General features: G+C 45.0%; 1 pseudogene; it reads left to right on the top strand.

Moving 5' to 3' along the window:
- The first annotated feature begins 1,661 nt into the window (after positions 1-1,661).
- Positions 1,662-6,000, top strand: part of LOC104995376 — a 28,388-nt pseudogene continuing 24,049 nt past the window's right edge.

Here is a 6,000-nt window from a genome sequence, read left to right as displayed (position 1 = left end):
ATATATATATATATATATATATATATATATATATATTTGGCTAAATAAATGAGGCAAAGAATGAAAACTTGCCTCAGTATCTCTCGGCATTTCTGCCTCTGAGGCCAGAGCTTACCCAAGTGACTATTCCCATCTTGAGAATAACCACAGCCTCCCTTTGTCCACACCTTGGGCTCCATGATCTGTGCATCCATGAGCTCACTTGAGTCCTTCCAGTAGCCCTATGCAGTGAGTACAATGATCATGCCCATTGTACAGATGAGTAAACAGAGGCCATGCAATGACCAGCATAGTCTGAGGTGACCTGGCTAATGAGTGGAGAAGCGAGATTCACACTCTGGGTCCCTGGCTCTTGAACCCAAACTCTTTACACAGCTCCTCTCTGTCCCTGAGATAGAGTTTAAAATGAAGATGAAGTTCATATCTTGTAACTAACCAATCTCAAGTGTGTAACAAGGTGGCACTTAGTTCATTCACAATCCTGGCCATCACCATCATCTAGTTTCAAACATTTTCATCACCCAGAGGAAAGCCTGGTACCCTTTAGTAGTCATTCCCCACTTTCCCTTGTGCTCAACCCCTGGCAAAATCAAATGCTTGCTGTCTCCATGAATTTGCTATTCTGCACATTTCATATAAACGGATCATGCAATGTGTGTTCTTTCGTGTCTGGATTCTTTCACTTAGTGTGGTGTTTTTGAGGTACATCCATGTTGTAGACCATGGGTTACACAGAGTGGTCCTCCTTCTTATTTATCTTCCTGCTTCTCCCACCCGCTTCCTCCCATGAAGGACCTCAGCCCACGGCCCCTGAGCTGTGTGGCTCTATACAGGAGTCTTGGATTCCCTGACATCCCCCCTCCAATGCCCCAAGTTGCAAATAAACATCAGAAGCCTGACATCCCTGGGTCTGGTGGTGATCCCTGCCAGCTTATAGACGACTCATTGATTGTCAGATCACTGGAGATCATTCCAGAAGGTGAGAACTGCTTCATCTCAATGCCTGTTCCTTGAGGGAAAACCTATTGTCTTGTTTAACACTCCACCGTCAGCACTTGAGGCAGTGTGTGGTAGGAGACAGGTATCTACAATATTTGCTGATGGATGAATGAAAAAAGCAATGAACCCCTAAACCCAGACCACACGGAGTTAGGTCTTCCATCAGACCCCGCCTCCTCCTCTACACCTCATGCTCCACAGATGCGCAGACACACCCCCTGTCCCCAGTGGGCACAGGAGGCCCACTTCTGCTGGCCAGCTAAGCTTAATCTCTTATGTTCCAATGCAACTCACAGATAAAATGTCTGAGAGCCACCCTTGCAGGGCCACCACCCTAAGTGCAGCCCCTACAAATTCCTTCAGCTGGCACCACCCCTCTTCCGTGGGGGACGTGCTCTCTGTTCAATGGCATCGCCCACCAGGCCACAACTCCAGTCCATCAAAGGCCCGTGGGGAGCTGGCTTGGGATCTGCTGAGATGATAAAACTTCATGGCCTCTGCAACCCCTGCAAATTTTGGGCTCTGTCTTGTCTCTGGAGAGTTAGCAGGAGTTCTGCCAAGGCAGGATCCTGGCACAACCTCCACACCCATCGGGCAAAATAACAAAGAACAGAGACATCTACATTTTTAGAGGAACATCGGATGGAAGGTAGGCATGGACCATGGCTCTCTCTGCCATCCTGCTTCTCATTCTCTTCACTGGCCTCCTGCTCCTCTGGGGCTGCCCTGCCTCCCGGGGCCACCTCCCCACTGGACCCTGGACTCTGCCCGTCCTGGGAAACATTTTGCAAATGAACCCCAAGGATTTACTCAAGTCATTGTAGGCAGTGAGATGGAAGGGGCACCAGGGGGTGGAAAGCAAGAGGTGGATGAATGGGAAAGAGCTCCCAGTTAGCAAGGGAGCTCAGGGAGGCAGGTCAACTTTGGATGGGGTTCCCCAGACTCCCTTGGGAGCTGTCTTCTTCCAGCCATGATCTGGCCCTAGATATGGGATAGAGAAGCTACCAGAATTCCTACGAGAAGGAGTGGAGGATGGGTTGAGTTAAGAAAGAAGTATCTTTGTTTTTTTTAATTAAAATAGTTTATTGGAGTATAGTGGATTTACACTCTTGTGCTAGTTTCAGATGTACAGAGAAGTGATTCAGTTAAACATATACATATATTCATTCTTTTCAAATTCTTTGCCCATATAGGTTATTACAGAATATTGAGTAGAGTTCCCTGCTATATAGAGGTCCTTGTTGATTACCTGTTTTATATTAATATATAGATGGGTGTGTATGTTAACCCCAAACTCCTAATTTATCCTGTCCTGCCTCTCTGCCTTATATTTTCTCTTCAGTAACCATAAATTTGTTTCTACATTTGTGACTCTGTTTCTTCTATTTTGGAAATAAGTTCATTTATATCATTTTTAAAAATTGTATTCCACATATTAACAACATCATAAGATACTTGTTCTCTTTCTTACTTCACTTCATTTGATAATCTAGGTCCATCCACGTTGCTGCAAATGGCATTATTTTGTTCTTTTTTATGGCTAAGTAATATTTCACTGTATACATACACGATATCTTCTTACCCAAGCCTCTGTCAATGGACATGTACTTTGCTTCTGTTTCTTCCTTATTGTGAAGAGTGCTGCAGTCAACATTAAGGTGCCAGAATCTTTTCTTTAAAAAAAAAAACAAACTTTTAACACAGTTCCCTGTACAGTTTAATAACAAGTGCCAAATGGGTTTTCAAAAAGTAGTCATAGTAAGGATAGATAATGATCATTAGTACTTTGGAAGGTGCAGTGAAAGAGTTCCTTCTTAAGACCTTCTTTTTTAAACAAAATTTTTAAAATTTTTGGTCGAGCTGAGTCTTTGAGGCTGCTTGTGGGCTCTCTTTAGTTGCAGAGAGCAGGGGGTACTCTCTAGTTGAGGGTGTGGGCTTCGCATTGTGGTGGCTTCTCTTGTTGAGGAGAACGGGCTCTAGGCACACGGACTTCAGTAGTTGTGGTACATGGACTTAGCTACTCTGTAGCATGTGAAATCCTCTCGGGCCAGGGATCAAACCTGTGTCCCCTGCAGTGGCAGGAGGATTCTTACCCACTGTACCACAGAGAAGTCCTGTATCATTTCTCTAATTCACTTTATATTGGAGTATAGTTGATTTAGAATGTTTTGTTAGTTCCTGCTGTCTAGCAAAGTGAATCAATTATACATGTAGATATATCCACTCTTCTTATGGTCTTCCCTAATGGCTCACACAGTAAAGAATCTGCCTGCAGTGTGGGAGACCTAGGTTTAATCTCTGGGTTGAGAGATCCCCTGGAGAAGGGAATGGCAATCCACTCCAATATTCTTGCCTGGAAAATCCCACAGGCAGAGGAGCCTGGTGGGCTACAGTCCATGGGATCACAGTTGGACATGACTCAGTGACTAACACACACACACTCTTTTTAAGATTCTCTTCTCATATAAGTCACTATAGAGTATTGAGTAGAGTTCCCTGTGCTGTACAGTAAATTCGTATTAGTTATCTATTTTATGTCTATTAATGTATATGTGTTAATCCCAATCTCCCAAGTAATCCCTCCCTTCTTTTATCCTTGGTTACTGTAAGTATGTTTTTTGTGTGACAATTTCTGTTTCACAATTTTAATTAATTTTTTATTGGAGAATAGTTGATTTCTAATGGCGTGTTGGTCTCTGGTGCAGCGAAGTGAATCAGCCACACACACACACACATATATATCCACTCTCTTTTAGACTCCATTCCCATATAGGTCATTACAGAGAACTGAGTAGACTTCTCTGTGTTATGCAGGAAGTTCGTATCAGTTACCTATTTTGTATATTATCCTGAGTATATGTCAAACCAGTCTCCCACGTTATCTTTCCCCACTTTCCCTCTAGGTAACCATAAGTTTGTTTTCTACATCTGTGACTCAGTTACTGTGTCTAGGTGTTTTAGCACCATTTTTTTTAGATTCCACGTATATGTGACACCATATATTTGCCTTTTCTATCTGCCTTACTTCACTCAGTTTGACAATCCCAGGTTCATCTGTGTCAGTGCAAATGGCATTACTTCATTCTCTTTTATGGCTGAGTAATTGTCCATTGAATATATGTGCCACACTTTTTTTATCCACTCCTCTATGGATGGACATTGCTTCCATGGCCTGGCTATTGTAAATAGTGCCGCAGTAAACACTGGACTGCATGTATCTTTTTGAATTATGGTTTTCTCCAGACATATGCCTAGGAGTGGGATGGCGGGGTCATATGGAAACTCTATTTTTAGTATTTCTGAGGAACATCCATTCTGTTCTCTACAGTGGCTGCACCATAGTGGCTATACCAGCAGTGTAGGAGGGTTTCCTTTGAAGAGAGAGATTCTGATAGACTTGAGACATTGAGCTGTGGTCCTGTGTGGGTTGAGAAGAAGAGATTCTATAGCTTGGATGTAGGAGTCTCCGTAATTCTTAAAAGCAAAGCTAGGAGGGCTCTTGGAAAAGCCAAGAGAGGAGGATACTCGGGGTCAGGTAATATATGTGAGGCTCGGAGGAGACCACAGAGTTCCAGTCTCTGCTCTTCCCTGATGGGGCTGCAGCCTGCAGGGTAGGCTAACTGGGAGGTGTGATCCAGGGGTTAGGTGGAGATCCGTCTCTTGAGTTAGAGAGTGAGACCTGGACTCTGCCCTCACAGCTCCAGGAGAAATACGGGGATGTCTTTACCGTTCACCTGGGGTTTCGGCCTGCTGTCATCCTGTAGGGGTACGAGGTGATGAGGGAGGCCCTGGTGGATTAGGCCAAGGCGTTCTCTGGCCGAGTGCAAGTCACCATCCTTGACCCTGTCTTCCAGGGATCAGGTGAGTGGGGGACGAGGGTGAGGATTAGGGAGGGGAGGAGGGAACATCCCATGCGCCTTCAAAACCTTTCTTTCATGCCCCACCATCAGGTGTGGGTTTGCCAATGGAAAGTCTTGGAAGGTTCTACAGTGATTCTCTGTAACCACCATGAAGGACTTTGGGATGGGGAAGCACAGTATTGAGGAATGAATCAAGGAGGAGTCTCAGTGTCTGGTGGAGGAGCTTCGGAAATCCCAGGGTGAGTGCGGGCTGGGTGGAGGTGGGGGTGAGATGGGGACAGAAAGAAGAAGAGAGAAATGCGGAGACAGGTTCAGGAATAGAGAGAAGGAGACATAGACAGAAAAACAGAAAATGGTAGAGAGAGAGACAAAGTGAGACTAGCAGAGACAGAGAGAGAAACAGGCAGAGAAAGCAGCCAGAAGCACAAGAGACCAGAGACAGAGAGAAAACAAAAGACAGAGATACTGAGGACACTGGCAAAATGAATCTGGGAGCAGAAACTGCAAGAAAAAGCCATACAAAGATAAAGGTAAAGAGAGATACAGAGTCAGAAGAACATGGAGTGTCAGTGAGGTCAAGGGTAGATGGGGAGTTGGAGAGAGAACGGAGAAGAAGGGGTGAGCCTGAAATAAAGAGTCAAAGATAAGACCAGAGAAAGTCGGCCTAAGACAGAGAGCAAGAAAAACTACAAGAGACACAGATGTGGACATTCCCAGAAAGAAAAATAGGAGACAGAGAGGAACAATGAAAGCAAAGAAAAAAAGAGGAAAACCATCAAACAAGCTAGGCTGGCACCAGTCAGGTCAGTCTCCTGGAAGGACAATACAGGGCACCCCCATGACAGACCTCTTCTCCTCAGGGACCTACCTGGATCCCCACTTCTTCTTGAACTCCATCCCTGCGAACATCATCTCCTCCATTGTCTTTGGCAAGCACTTTAATTACCAGGCCCCTCAATTATTACAGCTCCTACATTTAATGAATGAAGGCTCTGTCATTATCAGCTCCTTCCATAGCCAGGTGAGGCTAAAGATTCCACGGTGGGCCAGGAATCAGGGTGGGTAGACCCTGGGAAGAGGTCAGATGCTTTCTGTCCTGATCACCAAAGGCAGAAGGCATTGAGAGATCAGTTTTATGTGC

Source organism: Bison bison, unplaced genomic scaffold, assembly GCF_000754665.1.
Source record: "Bison bison bison isolate TAMUID 2011002044 unplaced genomic scaffold, Bison_UMD1.0 scf7180017864280, whole genome shotgun sequence".
Lineage (NCBI taxonomy): Eukaryota > Metazoa > Chordata > Mammalia > Artiodactyla > Bovidae > Bison > Bison bison.
This window is presented reverse-complemented; position numbering and strand designations above follow the sequence as displayed.